The following is an 18,503-nucleotide window of genomic DNA, read 5'->3' as shown; positions in this document are numbered from 1 at the left end:
GGGGATATTATATGGTGAATTTGATGTTTCAATAATTCCCCAGTCCAGCACTTTTCGAATTTCCTTCATTACTTCATTTTTCTTCGTCCACGGAACCGAGTATGAAGCTCTGCAATAGGTCTTATGGTGATAGACTTTTATGTCATAAACATAATATTTTATGATACCTGGTCGATCAATAAATACTTCATGGTGTTTGGATGACAATTTTATTAATTGTCCAGCCCGTGAAGTGTTCATGCAAGACCTCCTCTATTGTTGCACCGATGCCACTCACGATATTGAGTGCATCACTGTTTCGGTCAGTATGACACCAACAATTTTTGTTTGCCGACAGATAGATGTAATCCTCTTATCAGCGGAAGGCTCGCACCGAACTCCCGATTCAGCTTCAACGTTATTGGTCGCTGCCGGTACTTAAGTACGAGGGTCACTCCAAAAGAAATGCATACTATTTTTTTAAAAATCCATCTTTTATTCTACATGTTTGAAAGTTTTACAGTGTGTAGATACATCCTTTAGGAACAATATTTTTATTTCTCCACATAATTTCCATCCCTCTCAACGGCCTTACGCCATCTTGGAATCAGCGCCTGTATACCCGCTCGGTAAAATTCTGGCTCATCCTGTTGGAGCCACTGTTTGGCAGCGTGTACAAGGCAGTCATCATCTTCAAACCTTGTTCCACGAAGAGAATCTTTCAGTTTCCCAAAGTCACATGCAGCCAGGTCAGGACTGTAAGGCGGGTGTTTTAGTGATGTCCATCCGAGTTTTGTGAGCGCTTCCATGGTTTTCTGACTGACATAGGGCCGTGCATTGTCGTGTAACAGCAAAACATCCTACTTCGAACACGACTCTGTCGAGCTTAAAGTTTCTTCAGTGTCGTCACATATGCATCAGAATTTATGGTGGTTCCACTTGGCATGATGCCCACAAGCAAGAGTCCTTCTGAATCAAAAAACACCGTAGCCGTAACTTTTACAGCAGAAGGTGTGGTTATGAATTTTTTTTCTTGGGTGAATTTGCATGATGCCACTCCATTGATTGCCTCTTCGTCTCTGGTGAAAAATGATGGAGCCATGTTCCATCACCTGTCACAATTCTTCCAAGAAATTCATCTCCACCATTTTCACATTTTGTGATTCTACAGTTGGAAGAGGTCTATACGGGTTCCTCCACTGTGGATACTAGTTATTCGACACAGGTATAGCCTGTACGTAATTTACTGGCTGACCCAGATCCATAAAATTTTGTTGCGGCTGCCAATGACTTGGCCCTGGTTGTCTCCAATATTCTTTGTCACCACGCATATTTTTTTGTTTATCCTTGTACGGACTGTCCGATTTATTTTCATTTCGTCTTATTATTATTGTTGTTGTTGTTGTTGGCATTTTCATTACTATATTGCCGCTCCAAGCTTTTGTCATGATCACCAAGCTTCCTACCAAAACTTGCGTAATAGGTTTTTTTCACAAAATTACTGTGCTGTCTTTGGTTAACAATTAGGTAGCTAACACAAACATATACAGAATAAGTTTCAGTTTTTCGAAAGCTCCTTTCTAAGACACAGCAACACTACATTTAACAGTACAAATATAACCCCACAGTGCTATAGCGTATCAACAATGAACGAATGTTTCCTGTGTAACAACCAGACTGGTGTGACAAGTGTGACTATCTTCTGCATGTTACTAAAATAAAAGTTCACTGGAGTTCTAACAAAATTTCTCTGTCTCTCGAGCTTAGGTTTAAATGAAAAATGAATTTATTTGATTTGTGAGAAAACTTCAAAAGGTAAAAAATACTGCTAACCGACCAGAAATTAGGCAAAAACGTAATTCAGAATCAATGGTAATTTATCTGTCATCAAAAATCATGTTGCATAGCGCTATGGATGAAAGTGGATTACAACCACACAATCGCATATATATGCTCTCAAATTTAAGATCATATATATATATTGCTGAAACAGTTTTTAAATTTGAGCGTATATATGTATTCCAAACAATGTCAAAAATATATATGGTCTTAAATTTGAGAGCATATGTATGTGATTGTGTGGTTGTATATAACAACTTCAGCAATATCAATATAAATTTCTATCTCAAACATTAGAAAACTTGAATGAAATTGGGCATTTCACATTTTCAAATAAGGAGGATGTTCAAGTGCTGCTACTGTATATTCTTATTTTTGTCGGTATTCCTTTTCATAAGGTCATGTGTAGGCATACTTCTCAATGGCTCGCCATTATGGCCATTACGTCAAACCAATTGAAATATATCGAAAGAGTAGTGGGCATAGTCAATGTAATGATTTTCAAACAAGAAAAGCATAATTTGACTCATTTTTTCTGAAATCATTTTAATTCAGATATGATTTTATTGTGTTCCTCGAAATGTGCAAACGAGCAGGAGTGAGAGTACACACAGTTTCTAGTTATAAGCAAAGACAAAATTTAAATAATGGACAACATCGTATTAATTTCGCTGGTTATATTTTTTACTCTGCTATATCACCTAAATGTGAGCAGTCTCATATTGTAGTGTGAATTGAGACGTTTTCTTATGATCGTTTTAGCTGTTGATTTAGGATTTCAATTGTCAACATGTCTTTCAATTCCATTGGATGAAAGATAAGTCTTAAAAATCGGGTGTTGATATCAAAACGAAATATCGGCAGGAAAAGGGCATTGCTGCAAAAAAATGAAAGGCGAATCTGAGTCTGTCCTTAAAAGTGCATCAAACCTATTTTTCAGCTGCTACCCAGATTGAGTGAAAAAGGACAGCTCTGCTGAGAGAAGACAGACCAAAACACAGGAGATGGGCCCAGAGAACACAATGTATTTTCGAAACAGGAGAACAGGAAGAAGAAAAGGGTGAATACAACAAGGAAAAAGGCGATGGAAATAAGGAAATATCACGAAAGAAAATTATTAGACAGACGTGAGATAAATGGGAGACATCGTTATCTAGTAAACTAACTGGGAGGACACATTATACTGTGTACAGAATCAAAATTGACCCAGTACCAAATGAGTGAATGATAGTTGATTAACCACACTACTGGGCATTAAAATTGCTACACCACGAAGATGACGTGCTGCAGACGCGAAATTTAACCGACAGGAAGAGGATCCTGTGATTTGCAAATGATTAGCTTTTCAGAGCATTCACACAAGGTTGGCCCCAGTGGCGACACCTACAACGTGCTGACATGAGGAAAGTTTCCAACCGATTTCTCATACACAAACAGCAGTTGACCGGCGGTGCCTGGTGAAACGTAGTTGTGATGCCTCGTGTAAGGAGGAGAAATACGTACCATCACGTTTCCGACTTTGATAAAGGTCGGATTGTAGCCTATCGCTATTGCGGTTTATCGTATCGCGACGTTGCCGCTCCCGTTGGTCGAGATCCAATGACTGTTAGAAGAATATGGAATCGGTGGATTCAGGAGGTAATATGGAACGCCGTGCTATATCCCAACGGCCTCGTATCACAGCAGTCGAGTTGACAGTAATCTTATCCGCATGCCCGTAACGGATCGTGCTGCCACGTCTCGATCCCTAAGTCAACAGATGGGGATGTTTGCAAGACAACAACCATCTGCACCAACAGTTCGACGACGTTTGCAGCAGCATGGACTATCAGCCCGGAGACCATGGCTGCGGTTACCCTTGACGCTGCATCACAGACAGGAGCGCCTGCGATGGTGTACTCAACGACGAACCTGGGTGCACGAATGGCAAAACGTAATTTTTTCGGATGAATCCAGGTTCTGTTTACAGCATCATGATGGTCGCATCCATGTTTGGCGACATCGCTGTGAACGCACATTGGAAGCGTGTTTTCGTCATCGCCATACTGGCGTATCACCCGGCGTGATGGTATGAAGTGCCACTGGTTACATGTCTCGGTCACCTGTTGTTCGCATTGATGGCACTTTGAACAGTGGACGTCGTATTTCAGGTGTGTTACGACCCGTGGCTGTAGCCTTCATTCGATCCCTGGGAAACCCTACATTTCAGCAGGATAATGCACGACCGCATGTTGCAGGTCCTGTACGGGCCTTTCTGGATACAGAAAATGTTCGACTGCTGCCCTGGCCAGCACATTCTTCAGATCTCTCATTAACTGAAAACGTCTGGTCAATGGTGGCCGAGCAACTGGCTCGACACAATACGCCAGTCACTACTCTTGATGAACTGTGGTATCGTGTTCTAGCTGCATGGGCAGCTGTACCTGTACACGCCATCCAAGCTCTGGGCAGCTGTACCTATACACGCCATCCAAGCTCTGTTTGACTCAATGCCCAGGCGTATCAAGGCTGTTATTACGGCCAGAGGTGGTTGTCTGGGTACCGATTTCTCAGGATCTATGCACCCAAATTGCGTGAAAATGTAATTACATGTCAGTTCTAGTATAATATATTTGTCCAATGAATACCCGTTTATCATCTGCATTTCTTCTTGGTGTAGCAATTTTAATGACCAGCAGTGTAGTTAATGTCGATGGGAGTGCTCTAATAATTCACAATGTACAATATCTATGACTGAGAGATGACGTAATCTGTTGCTTAAAACTGCATAAGTCCTTCAAATTTTGGTAAATTCTTAGGACTACGAATGCTCATTATCTAAACTATTTCACACCGAGAGAGGGGGCGCAGTGATTAGCACACTGGACTCGCCTTCGGGAAGTTCAAACCCCTCGCCGGGTATCCTGATTTAGGTTTTCCGTGATTTCCCTAAATCGCTCCTGGCAAATGCTTCGATGGTCCCTTTGGAAAAACACAACGATTTTTCCCCATCCTTGTCGCAATCTGAGCTTGTGCTCCACCTCTAATGACCTCGACGTCGACGGCAAGCTAAACCCGTTCTTCCTTCCTTCTTTCCCTTCCTTCATTTAAACTACTTCTCCTATGCACCATTGAATTTCTACAGAGGATCAATATCGTTAAGCTAGTTTTAGACATAAACGGTGGAGAATCCTTATCAGGAGAAGAATATATGGACATGGGTATGGGAGAGAATTAAAACTTACTTGTCATTTGCAAACTGTAAGACACTCTTCAGTCAATCGCCAATATGTATCGATTTTGTACACTGAAATACTACAAAGAAATTGGTGGAATAAGTAGTCTTCTTGCTAGCTTCTAAAGCGATGGACAATAATTCACATGACAATGAAATAATAAAATATTAATGATGCTTATTGCTTGAAGTGTATGATGACTGTCAAGAGTTACGAGGTGAATGTTGGCAAGAAAATATTCCATTAACTTAATGTCATCCATAAAAGTGCATTTTGCACGGTTCACGGTATCATGGCGTGGATTTCAGATATTGAGCAGCACACATTTGTACTTGGGAACAGAGGGCGAGGGACTGTATTCAATTTCAAATAAAGAGTTGAAAGTATATGCGGACTAACTGTTTTTTCGAGTCATCAGTCTTCTGACTGGTTTGGAGTGGCCCGCCACGAATTCCTCTCCTGTGCCAACCTCTTCATCTTAGAGTAGCAGTTGCAACCAACGTCCTCAATTATTCGCTGGATGTATTCCAGTCTCTGTCTTCCTCTACAGTTTCTGTCCTCTGCAGCTCCCTCTAGTACCATGGAAGTCAGTCCCTGATGTCTTAATAGATGTCCTATCATCCGGTCCCTCCTCCTTGTCATTTTTTCCCACATATTCCTTTTCCCTCCAATTCTTTGCAGAACCTCCTAATTTCTTGCCTTATCAGTCCCCCTAATTTTCAACATTCGTCTGTAGCACCACATCTCAAATGCTTCGATTGTCCTATGTTCCGGTTTTTCCACCATATTCCACTTCCACACAATACTGTGCTCCAAAAGTACATTCTCAGAAATTTCTTCTTCAAATTAAGGCCTGTGTTTGATACTATAAGATTTCACTTTGCCAGGAATGCCATTTTTGCCACTGTTATTTTACTTTTTATGTCCCCCTTGCTCCGTCCGTCATTTGTTATTTTGCTGTCTAGGTAGCAGAATTCCTTAATTTTATCTACTTCATAACTATCAATCCTGATGTTTAGTTTCTCGCTGTTTTCATTTCTGTAGCTTCTCAGCACTTAAACCTTTTTTTAACTTAGTGTCAGTCCATTTACTGTAGTCATTAAATTATTGATTCTATCAGCAGATCATGTAATTCTTCTCTACTTTCACTCAGGATAGCAATGTCATCAGCGAATCGTTGGTTGGTTGGTCAGTTGAGTTGGGGGGGGGGGGGGGGACCAAACAGGGAGGTCATCGGTCCCTTCGGATAAGGAAACGATGGAGAAGGAAGTCGGACATGCCCTTTCAAAGGAACCATCCCGGGATTTGCTTCAAGCGATTTAGGGAAATCATGAAAAACCTAAATCAGGATGACCGGACGGGGGTTCGAACCGTCGTCGTTCCAAATGCGAGACCGATGTCCTAACAAGTGCACCATCGTCTAGGTCAGCGAATCGTATAATTCATATCCTTTCACTTTCAATTTTAATGTCACTCTTGAGCCTTTCTTTTATTTCCATTATTGCATCTTCGATGTACAGACTGAACAGCAGGAGCGAAAGACTACATTTTTGTCTTATACCCTTCTTAATCCTAGCAATTCGGTTTTGGTCGTCCACTCTTATTATACCCTAATAGCTCTTGTACATATTGTACAGCATTAAATCTCTGATGCATGTACCTTTCTAAAACATCCTCGATTTTCTTTTCCGTTCTTCTGTATATTTTTGTTGTCGCCAATTTGAATGCGTGAGCTGTTTAGCTGATAGTGCGACAATTCTCGCACTTGTTACCTCTTGCAGTCTCTGGAATTGTGTGGATGATATTATTCCGAAAGTCGGGTGGTATCTCGCCAGACACATATATTCTACACACCAAGGTATGTAAGTCTGGTATGCGCTACCTGCTACTTCAACTAATGAAATTTATGTGTTGCTTATAAGTTACTTGTTACAATACAGGAAATCTAGAATCCATCTGCTTTGATGTTGCAGAACTTGAAGCATCTGGATGAGGTCGAAAGCAAGATATGCACTGAAAGATTTTCGACAATGGAGAAGAAAGACAGGTACTCTATTCTAAGAGCAAGATACCGCAGCAACAAATTTGTAGGGTAAGTGCTGATTCATCTGAAGTACTGCAAATGTACCTCATATGTAGATTAAAGGCTATCAGTGATAGCGAAATTTCCTTTCACAACAGTGGCACCATTTACCTCATTTAGCATGGCACAGTGAACAGTATAAACTAAGTTGATTTCGAAAATAGTTATATGAAATAATGGAATTTTTTCATATATGCTTAATAAAAACTCTGCGTATAAAAATAATAGGTTCTGTTCGTAATATCATGCAGTGGAGTTGTAAGAATAATTTTTTACTTTCTAAAATAAGATTGTTGTGGCTCTGTGTTTAATTTATAATCCGGTTTAGTTACTGGTTTTGGTTATGATGTAAACGGTTTTCTTGAGTGAATATAAAAGTAATACAGTAGATCAAGAAGGCTGGTTTACCGAATTTAACATTTTTCTGCTTTTGAAGTGTATGATAAATATAATTGGTTACTTGCGCTGAATTACTTGTGTTTCAGTATAATTGAGTGTCCATAAAATGCAATTCACAATTTCGAGTTTATTAAGATATATACGTCTGTGAAAACTTGGTTAGCTTATGGTGATGGCTGAAATATTTACTCGAACTGTAACAACCTACTGTTTGCAATAGATGATAATGTGCAAGGTACTGAACATGGTTTAATTCGTATTTGTCTCCTGTGTGACAGCGTAAGATATCAAACGAAATGTGCTGTGGGGCAATGTTGTGTGTGATATTTGTGTGCGTGTGAAAAACAGAATGAAAATGTGAAAAAAAACTTTTAATAAAATTTACGTCTATAGTATTTATATTCGGGTTTTTGATCCCAGTCTCTGAAAAATACGAGTATAATGTTGATGTCTCATTAAAGTAACCATGCAAGTGAGACGAGATTTAATGAAGATACAGCACACACACACACACACACACACACACAGAGAGAGAGAGAGAGAGAGAGAGAGAGAGAGAGAGAGATGAAATACATAGGTGGAATATTGTGCTGTGTGTAGGTGTTACGTAGGGAGGTGGGGGGGAGGAGTGGGTGTGTAGTAATGTACAAGGAAAAGGAAACAAAGGTTTCATAAGAAATCAACAAAATATAGAGAATCAGAATGAGATGACATGAGCATTGTGTATCTAAAATGAAGTGTGAAATACAGACACTTTTATGCCGAATGGTGCCAATTTATGCAATCACGTAGAGATACCTACATAATTTTTTTTAACATGGTGCGAATATAAATGAATATTATCTGTTCCTTTTTGACGTGGGAAATATTGTAGTAATGGGAAATACACTCCTAGAAATTGAAATAAGGACACCGTGAATTCATTGTCTCAGGAAGGGGAAACTTTATTGACACATTCCTGGGGTCAGATACATCACATGACCACACTGACAGAACCACAGGCACATAGACACAGGCAACAGAGCATGCACAATGTCGGCACTAGTACAGTGTATATCCACCTTTCGCAGCAATGCAGGCTGCTATTCTCCCATGGAGACGATCGTAGAGATGCTGGATGTAGTCCTGTGGAACGGCTTGCCATGCCATTTCCACCTGGCGCCTCAGTTGGACCAGCGTTCGTGCTGGACGTGCAGACCGCGTGAGACGACGCTTCATCCAGTCCCAAACATGCTCAATGGGGGACAGATCCGGAGATCTTGCTGGCCAGGGTAGTTGACTTACACCTTCTAGAGCACGTTGGGTGGCACGGGATACATGCGGACGTGCATTGTCCTGTTGGAACAGCAAGTTCCCTTGCCGGTCTAGGAATGGTAGAACGATGGGTTCGATGACGGTTTGGATGTACCGTGCACTATTCAGTGTCCCCTCGACGATCACCAGTGGTGTACGGCCAGTGTAGGAGATCGCTCCCCACACCATGATGCCGGGTGTTGGCCCTGTGTGCCTCGGTCGTATGCAGTCCTGATTGTGGCGCTCACCTGCACGGCGCCAAACACGCATACGACCATCATTGGCACCAAGGCAGAAGCGACTCTCATCGCTGAAGACGACACGTCTCCATTCGTCCCTCCATTCACGCCTGTCGCGACACCACTGGAGGCGGGCTGCACGATGTTGGGGCGTGAGCGGAAGACGGCCTAACGGTGTGCGGGACCGTAGCCCAGCTTCATGGAGACGGTTGCGAATGGTCCTCGCCGATACCCCAGGAGCAACAGTGTCCCTAATTTGCTGGGAAATGGCGGTGCGGTCCCCTATGGCACTGCGTAGGATCCTACGGTCTTGGCGTGCATCCGTGCTTCGCTGCGGTCCGGTCCCAGGTCGACGGGCACGTGCACCTTCCGCCGACCACTGGCGACAACATCGATGTACTGTGGAGACCTCACGCCCCACGTGTTGAGCAATTCGGCGGTACGTCCACCCGGCCTCCCGCATGCCCACTATACGCCCTCGCTCAAAGTCCGTCAACTGCACATACGGTTCACGTCCACGCTGTCGCGGCATGCTACCAGTGTTAAAGACTGCGATGGAGCTCCGTATGCCACGGCAAACTGGCTGACACTGACGGCGGCGGTGCACAAATGCTGCGCAGCTAGCGCCATTCGACGGCCAACACCGCGGTTCCTGGTGTGTCCGCTGTGCCGTGCGTGTGATCATTGCTTGTACAGCCCTCTCGCAGTGTCCGGAGCAAATATGTTGGGTCTGACACACCGGTGTCAATGTGTTCTTTTTTCCATTTCCAGGAGTGTATGTTTGAATATGGCACTATTTTAACAGAATTCAATGGAATCTCATGTACTTTTCCGACATGGAAGTACTATAGTATCGAGAAATATCCTCGAACATGAGATCATTTTATGCATTTCAGATGAAGCTGACATAACTTTTTTTGGAAATAATAACGTATTGACAATATATTTTTAACAGTGTGCCATATTTATGCAACTAAGGTGACGGTTTTTTTAATCAGATCACTGAAGTTATGCGCTGTACGGCTTGGATAGCACCTGGATGGGTCACCTGCCGAGTGCTGTTGGCAAGTGGGGCGTACTCAGACCATGTGAGGCCATTTGAGGAGCCGCTTGATTGAGAAGTAGCGGCACCGGTCACGAAAACTGACAATGGCTGGGAGAGTGGATGCTGACCACATACCCTTTCATAAACCACGCACGGCAATAACTCGATACTATAAGACCCTGAGGGTCTGCTCGGACGGTATTTGTTCGTTTCTTTTATATTTGTTTTAAATTTTGAAGTACTGGCAACATCTTTTCTTAACATAGTAACATTCTACGCAATTCAAGTGCAGGTTACATAATTTCTTGATGCTGTGTGTGCTCTTGTCAGATGATAGGCACAGTATTTGCCGTAAAATTTTTTTCTGTAATATGAGGTTGGAAATCATGTATTGTCACTTATATTAGGACCTTGAACAAAAAAACAAGTTGTTTTCAGTATGAGAGTTACGCTGTGATTCTTTCATTTTACTAGCTCCTTATATACTAGGCTGTGAGTGGATTTTTCATTTTGATGGTGGATAACATATTTGGTTCTGGTTGAAGGAAAGGATAGGGAAGGAGAGAGGGGAGGAGTAGGGGAGAGTCATGAAGACGTCATAGAAAGGGATGTGGCTAACCACACAACGATGGTGATGTCACAGATAAGGAGGGTGTGACTTGTGGTATATGCTGTGGGCACATGACAGCAATGGCTGAAGGTCAAACTGCTCCCGGTTTTATTGCTCTCAAAGCAGAATGGTATTATCTCTTCTTCACCTAGTACAACCAAAAAAGCCTTCAGCACATGACACATAGATTGCTAGCAGTGGCTAAGGCACATGCGTGATAGATAAAATAATCGACACTTCGACACTACAGTGATGTGACATGTGCTCTTGTCGTTTCAAGGAATACATAGGCCCACTCGGATGTCCGTCACCGACTCACGGTAGCAATGGGGTGTGGGTTTTCATCCGAAAAACTGGAGAAGAAAAAAATTTACGAATACTGTTGAATGGATTGCATGCAGGTAAATCTGTACTCACTGGAGCTACCATGTCGTGGCTATATTTACACGATTTATGGCATGAATTACTCTAGATGCCGTGGTGAGCCCACCGAAATTTTGATACCAACTGAAACAAAACTAAATATTTCAAGAGCTTTAATCGTGTCTTCTTTTTCTTTCTGTTGGAATTATCTCCGTTTGCTGTACATTGAAGTAATCATGTGCGTAGAGAACCGTAGCGTCTAATATCAATAAGAAGATGGCCATAGTCGTAATTTTTGTGGCTGTTGGATCCCGTACGCACACTCATGTCACCTGTTGCAATCACTGATTCAGAATCTTCACTAGTCTTCAAGTTGATTCCATCGTCATAAAGAATCTATAATACATACGATGAAAGCAAGGTAAATCGTATTTTTATTCCATTATTTTAAAAAACATGTAGATTTCATCACCAAATGTTCCTTCTGGAAAAGCGTCTGAGCCAAATTGGCAAAATTCCAGATTTTATGCAGTTATTTATTTTTGTGAAAGGATAACTAGGGAACTGGATCATTAGCGAGTTAAGCGGACGGCTACAGGGCAATTACATAACAACAGGTATTTCTTGTTCGGCTGGACGCGCACATCAGCTTCTGGCCGATGCATGTGTGTGTGTGTGTGTGTGTGTCTGTGTTTGTGTGTGGGTGTATGTATGTGTGTGTGTGTGTGTGGTGTGTGTGTGTGTGTGACCACATGGAACGAGCTGAACGACGGGGAATCACCACGTCCAACAGATTTACGATTTTTTTTTTTTTTTGCACTTTTCTGTGAAATGCTTCAAGCGTACACTGCCGAGTAACACTAGCATAACAGCAGGTCAAAGTAAACATATTCTTCGGAACAAACACGATCATCATATATATGTTTCCTCCCTGGTTATGTTCCGAGACCTGCTAGAGCGTGTATTTTCTGTCTGTTCGAAGATGACGTAGTTCAAGCACGTGGAGTACCATCGCTATCTACGCCTCTAGTCGGAAAGTCACTATGCGTTTAGTGTAAGACAGTAGTTGCCATGGTATCTTATTCTCAATTTGTTCCCCTTCCATAGACGCATAAGCGTGGTAGGAATAACTGCTTGTACACCTTAGATCGGGTTGTGAGTTGCTAGCTTTTATTCGTATATTTCTACGACATGTGTACATGGCGAGGTGAGGAATACACGTAGTTTCACCCCTGTCTTTGTTCAAGTGTCCGCTAGTTACGATTTGTCAACAGTTCTGCCACATTCTGCCCTTAGCTCAACAAGCCTTGCTATCTGATAATGGGTCCCATTCAATTATGGAGATTACAAGTGGTTGGTAGAGACTCTTTTGTAGACGAACTGATTTACCTGAAACTGAGCCACCTCTTATACTCGTTGTTGCTTCCTGATATTGATAAGAAATAACTGGTTCTACTTCTGACACGTCATACCTCTAGTTAAGAAACTACGTTTTGTGAGACATGCAAATTTGTATTTCTGTCTAGTACTCATGCATTGCACCATGTTGTTTTGTTAAAAATACAACTCAGTATAACTGCAATATTTACTAAGTCCTTCCTGTGTGTAAATTTTTATTCCAGTGGCGTACCTTGTTAAATATTATCTTCACAAGATATTACTGTGGAGGAAAATCAACGGTTTTAGAATAACGAAACAGCTTGACTTTCTCTATCCGTGGCATTTGGAACACACGGAGACTGTAAGGCTATATATGACCTCTGCTAAGTTCCAAGGAACTAAATGGATTTCATTTCAAAACATAAAACACTGAAGAAAGCAGAAAATATGTTAACCCGCAACGGACTGATTAGAAAACTTCTTGTTTCTTTGTGGAGAATAGAAAAAGCACATAGTAAAATGAAGGGTGTCTATAACGCATGCTGTTGCTGCAAAACGATAACTTACTGTTTATGCTGTTCTCACATTGAGGGATGGAGCTATTTACAAACTTAAAGTGGATCTATCCAGCACTCCACTGTATTCCACTTGAAACCTTTCAGAACAGTTCTAACGGAAATACAGTTTGAAAACTTTTGACAACAGCAGCATGGTTAGTCGAAGTAAATTTCATTGGCACAGCACTCACTATAATTCTCACAGCACCCGGAGCGGAGAATGTTAGGCCAGGCCGGCCGGAGTGGCCGAGCGGTTCTATGCGCTACAGTCTGGAACTGCGCTACCGCTACGGTCGCAGGTTCGAATCCTGCCTCGGGCATGGATGTGTGTGATGTTCGTAGGTTAGTTAGGTTTAAGTAGTTCTAAGTTCTAGGGGACTGATGACCTCAGAAAAGTCCCATAATGCTCAGAGCCATTTTTTGTTAGGCCAGGATAAGAACAACGTCAGGGCTTACCTCTTCCGTGCAGATGATGTAGCTTGTACAAATAAAAATAAACTTTTTCTAAGAAATAAGATATTAGAACAGACATCTGTGCTCTTTGCTATCGTAACTATAATTCATTTTTGTCTCAGTCACTTTTAAGTAAATCGTCAAACCTTTTGTATTTCCAGCAAGTATCAAAAAATTATCGTCGTCTCGTTTGATCATACCAGTGATTTCAGTTTATTTTAATTGACACAAAAATCCTAAATAACTTCTGTTCTCTCAACATCAAAGGTACTTTAAGTGAAAAGGTAAAAATAAAAATCAATATTTTCTGCTGAAAATGTATTAACCAAGTTTCATCAATTGACTCTGGACTGTGTCTTTTCTGTAAGGAACTTTCTTACGCAACACCAAGTTTTCTTAATTATTTTAAGTAAAATCGATATCAGTAGTTTCCCAGCTCGTTAGGAACTTCGTCACAGCGGCAACAAATTCCAAAGCTGTTAGAATCACCACGCAGATAGTGGGCGGTCGACCTACGTTACTGGCGACTAGTGGAGTAGTAGCAAAGAGTGGATAACCGTCGCTTCAAATTCGCAGGAGTCATCAGTTATGTTCCAGAGGTATTCCGAACTAGGAGAGTTCAACGTTCCATTCAGAACAAGGGAACACTGAGGTGATGCACTGCACTGGTCCACAAGAGCAGCACACACATACGGCGCTCCGTATAACGCACCTTCAGTAAACGTCGCTAGCTGCACTGGCGCATTTTCATCGTCATCCACATTCTAAGGAAATTGCTACCGTTGCTTTCCTCTCTTTCTGTCAGTGAGGCAATGGTTCCGGCTGCTGCTGCTACACACTGATTCCCACCTCCAGCCGTCTACGTACATAACAAAGGAATGCAAAGTTGACCCCACAGTAACACGAAATTCTCATATGCAACGGTGGCTGCATTAGTTCCAATAGAGGTTTCCAGACTGTTATATAGAGTGATTATAATTAAATTTAAACTTTAAAAACGCTGTAGAAATAACACCGCTAGTAATAATGACGTAAAATTGCAACAGAATATTGTCGGAGAAGGGGGAAAACGTTTGTCAGAAGAAAAAAAGTAGTATTAAATTGATTTATCAGAACAAGTATTGGAAACACAGGCGCACGACCCATTGAAGTTATATAAACACTCTGGGTCCACAGCTTTTCCGCCTTTCGCGTCTGCGACGCCCACCATGACTGTCTCAATGAGGGATCGCGCTGTGCTTGTAACGCTGTATTACAAGAATGATGACTGTCCACCCGTCCCTCTGCAGAAGTTCCGGACACTGAAGGGTTTGAAAAACGGCTTTGATCTGATGACTGCCGTCGGTCTGGAGAAAATGATTCGGAAATTCGAAAAGACGGGTTCTTTTGATGTGCAGCTTGGTAGAGGGAGGAAACGAATTGATTCGACGTCAGTGGAAGCAGTGGCCACAGCAATGCGGTACCAGACGAGAGGTGGTGTGCAAACGTGTAGTGCACGGAGAATCGCCCGATCATTGGGCATAGCCGTGAGCACGGTGCGTAAAATCCTACGAAACATCCTTCCTTGCTATACATTAAAAATTACCCTTGTTCTTGAGTTGCTTCCTGTTAACCTGCGGGCAAGAGAGACATTTGCTTTAGAATTTCGCTTGCATGGAAGTGGATAATGATTGGCCATGTAGGATTTTGTGGACAGACGAAGCCCACTCCCATCTGACAGGATATGTCAATACACAGAATTGTTGAATATGGGCAACGGAAAACCCACACGCAAATCAACCAGTACCATTTCATTCTGGAAAGGTCATTGTGTGGTGCGGGTTAATGGCATCATTTATCGTAGGGCCATATTTCTTCGAAGTCAGGTGCTTCAGATCTTGTTACCTGTACCATCACTGGTAAGCGCTATGAGTGTCATTCCAAGCTGTCTAACAACGTGGATGTGTGGATGGTATAATTTTTATGCAAGACGGTACATCTCCGCACATTTCAAATCCAGTGAAGCAGCTGCTGAAGCGCCATTTCGGAAATGATAGAATTATCAGCCACCTTTGTGCTACAGCCTGGCCGTCCCTGTCACCTGATCTTAATCCGTGTGACTTCTGGTTGCGAGTCTATCTTAAAGATTTTATGTTCAGTATTCCGACTGCAAATTTAGCTGCATTGAAGGCATGCATTGCGCAGCACATTCTAAACGTGACCCTGGAAACACTTCGTTCAGTTGTGGAACATGCTGTTTCTCGATTTTAGCTTGTTTCAGAAAACGGTGGACAACGTATGGAACATGTTTTGCTCCAGTCACACGGAAACTAATAATCGAATTTGATTCTGATTGATGCTTTTTATGCAGTTGTTGTCCTCAGAAAAATTAAAAACCGATGTGATTAATGCTTTTTATGCGATTTTTGGCCTCAGGACAATTAAAAACCTATTTTTCCCAACCGATGTGATATGACCTTGCCGAAATGGATGGGCTTAACCTTAGGCATCGTTGTATGATTCATTTGTCATTTGTAGAAGACCACTATTAAATTATGATGCTCACAGAACCACATATTGCTACATTTTGTAACTATTTTTCTTCTGCTATACGTTTTCCCCCTTCTCCGATAATATTCCATTGCAATTTGACGTAATTCTGACCCATGGTGTTATTTCTACAGTGGTTTGAAAGTTTAACTTTACTTATAATCACCCTGCATCTTCCTGTATTCTGGGGAAACTATTCTTAGGAGAGGCACCAGTGTATAAAAAGAATTATAATACACCCACTTTGATGTAGGAATAAATACGGAAATAGCTACAAAGTGGCAGATCTCAGTTGCTTCTTCCGATCTTTATAATATCATGTAATATACAGTGTTCTTCTCGGTAAACAATGCAACTAACGATATTCTCCACTTTTTACTGACGACGTGTCTCTATTTTCAAATATGTCACAGCATGAGCCCCACTGGCACAAACAGATACGGGGTTCGAGTCCCGGTCGGGGCACACATTTTTATCTCTCCCCGTTGACGTATGTCGATGCCTGTAAGCAGCTAAGCGTGTTCATTTCTTTGTAATTTCATTCTAACGAGCTGCATGGTCACGATGGTATCTGTTCTTTCGGACATGGCCGAAAGGACAGATACCATCTTAGTATATATATATAGTTAAGGCTCACCGGCCACTTGACCATCTTCTTCTTCTGTGCGAATGCACGAACAGTGACCGAACTCTTACGGGAATCGGCAACGTGCCGCGAGTGATGAGTATAATGGGCAGGGGCACTAGGAATGTAGTGTGGGACAATACGTTGAGAATGTGGGTTTCGCGGGAGGCATGTCAGAAATAAATCCGTGCAGTCGCGCTATCCTCTGTGTCCTCGGTGGCTCAGATGGATAGAGCGTCTGCCATATGAGCAGGAGATCCCGGGTTCGAGTCCCGGTCGGGGCACACATTTTCATGTGTCCCCGTTGACGTATGTCAACGCCTGTAAGCAGCTAAGGGTGTTCATTTCATTGTAATTTGATACTACAAATCGTTAGCTCAGATTCCAACTCCGCCAACCGCATGTATGAACTGAGGATGTCCTCTGAACCCAGACGGCAGGAGTCATTGGTGCCGACATGAGCAACAATTTGCAGTCGGGTGCACCCAGTGCTCTCTATCGCCGCCGGCAGGGCCTCATCCACATCTCGGTTGAGACCCCCCGGCAAGCAGACAGAGTGAACACTGGCCTTCTTCCTCGACCTTTCCGCTATCTCCCTAAGGAGCTCCATCACCCGCCTATCGTTGGAGTTTCCAATCACTAATACACTAATAAACCCCTCCCCCCGTGTGCCTGCTCGGACCTTGCTGAAGGAGCGGCCACATGCTCACAGGCAGAGCAGGCGATGCCACACGGCCAGCCTCCACATTGACCCTCCGCCTCGTACGCCGCGAACGCCGCTGAACCCGCCACTCCCCTTCGGGAGAGGGTGGCCCAACCGCTCCCGGTACCCGCGAAGATGTCTCGACAGCAGGGACAGTGGGTGAAGCATGTAACACCTGGGGTGTACCATGCGACGCACCAGACTCCCCACTGCCGCTACACTCCGAGGCAGCAGCCTGAAGACGGCTGACCGCGGCCATCAACACGCTCAGCTGTTCGAGAACAGTGGCCAGCTTCTCCTGTGTCCGTACACAGCAGTCACACATCCTATCCATCCTAAGAAATCAATTTACTTAGAGAGTTAATCTACTTTTAACTAGACTGCTAATTCACTAAAGGCGGAGGATAGCTGACTAAACTGTGGTTACTAGACACTTCTTGTTGAAAACAATGAAAGTAGCACTACCTGTCTCTGGACTGTATTCAAAACAAACACTAGCACTACTGGCACTATGGCTGACTAAAGGGACTCCCTCTGACTGTATTCAAAACAAACACGAAATCTATGGAACACTATTACTAGCACTCGAAAATTAAAGCTTCCTAAAAGCAAAAACACACGGAAGAAGAAGTGACTAGTAAGAAAAATAAGTTAATACTTAAATTAACGTAGCCCGCAGCACAGCAGACGTGACGCAGACGGCAGTTACGATGACATTATTGAGTGGAAATATGCAAAGTACGTTAGGAGGCTGATCTGTTTATTACCAAGACTAGCGATTATATGAAGAGCGAAAGAAGCTGAATTTAGTTGAGATCTCAGTAACATGCTTCATCCAGTCATCAATGTGAACACCCAAAAATTTGGAGAAATCGACCCTGTTAACTGAGCCCTGTTCATACGCTACATTAATTGTCGGTATGACCATGTTTGGTGTACAGAACTGGATATAGTGAGTTTTTTCAAAATTAAGGGAGAGTCCATTTTCTGAGAACCATTTAATAATTCTATGAAAGATATCCTTAACAATATCTTCAGCTGCTTTTCCTGGAATGGGATTTGTTATAACACTCGTGTCATCTGCAAAAAGTACTAGTTCCTCTCGCTGAACGTTAAGTGGGAGGTCATTCACATGATTAAAGAACAGCAGAGGACCTAAAATTGAACCTTGGGGGACTCCCTTTGTGATAA

The 18,503-nt window shown here is 42.6% G+C and overlaps 1 non-coding gene across 1 annotated transcript; it reads left to right on the top strand.

Annotated features, from left to right (window-relative positions):
* The first annotated feature begins 16,819 nt into the window (after positions 1-16,819).
* Positions 16,820-16,893, top strand: Trnai-uau (transfer RNA isoleucine (anticodon UAU)). The gene has a single exon. It is a non-coding gene; the product is annotated as a tRNA-Ile (tRNA).
* Positions 16,894-18,503: the final 1,610 nt, after the last annotated feature.

The sequence above is a fragment of the Schistocerca cancellata genome, chromosome 6 (assembly GCF_023864275.1).
Source record: "Schistocerca cancellata isolate TAMUIC-IGC-003103 chromosome 6, iqSchCanc2.1, whole genome shotgun sequence".
Lineage (NCBI taxonomy): Eukaryota > Metazoa > Arthropoda > Insecta > Orthoptera > Acrididae > Schistocerca > Schistocerca cancellata.
Note: the sequence above shows the minus strand (reverse complement) of the source record. Positions and strands in the feature narration are given on the sequence as shown.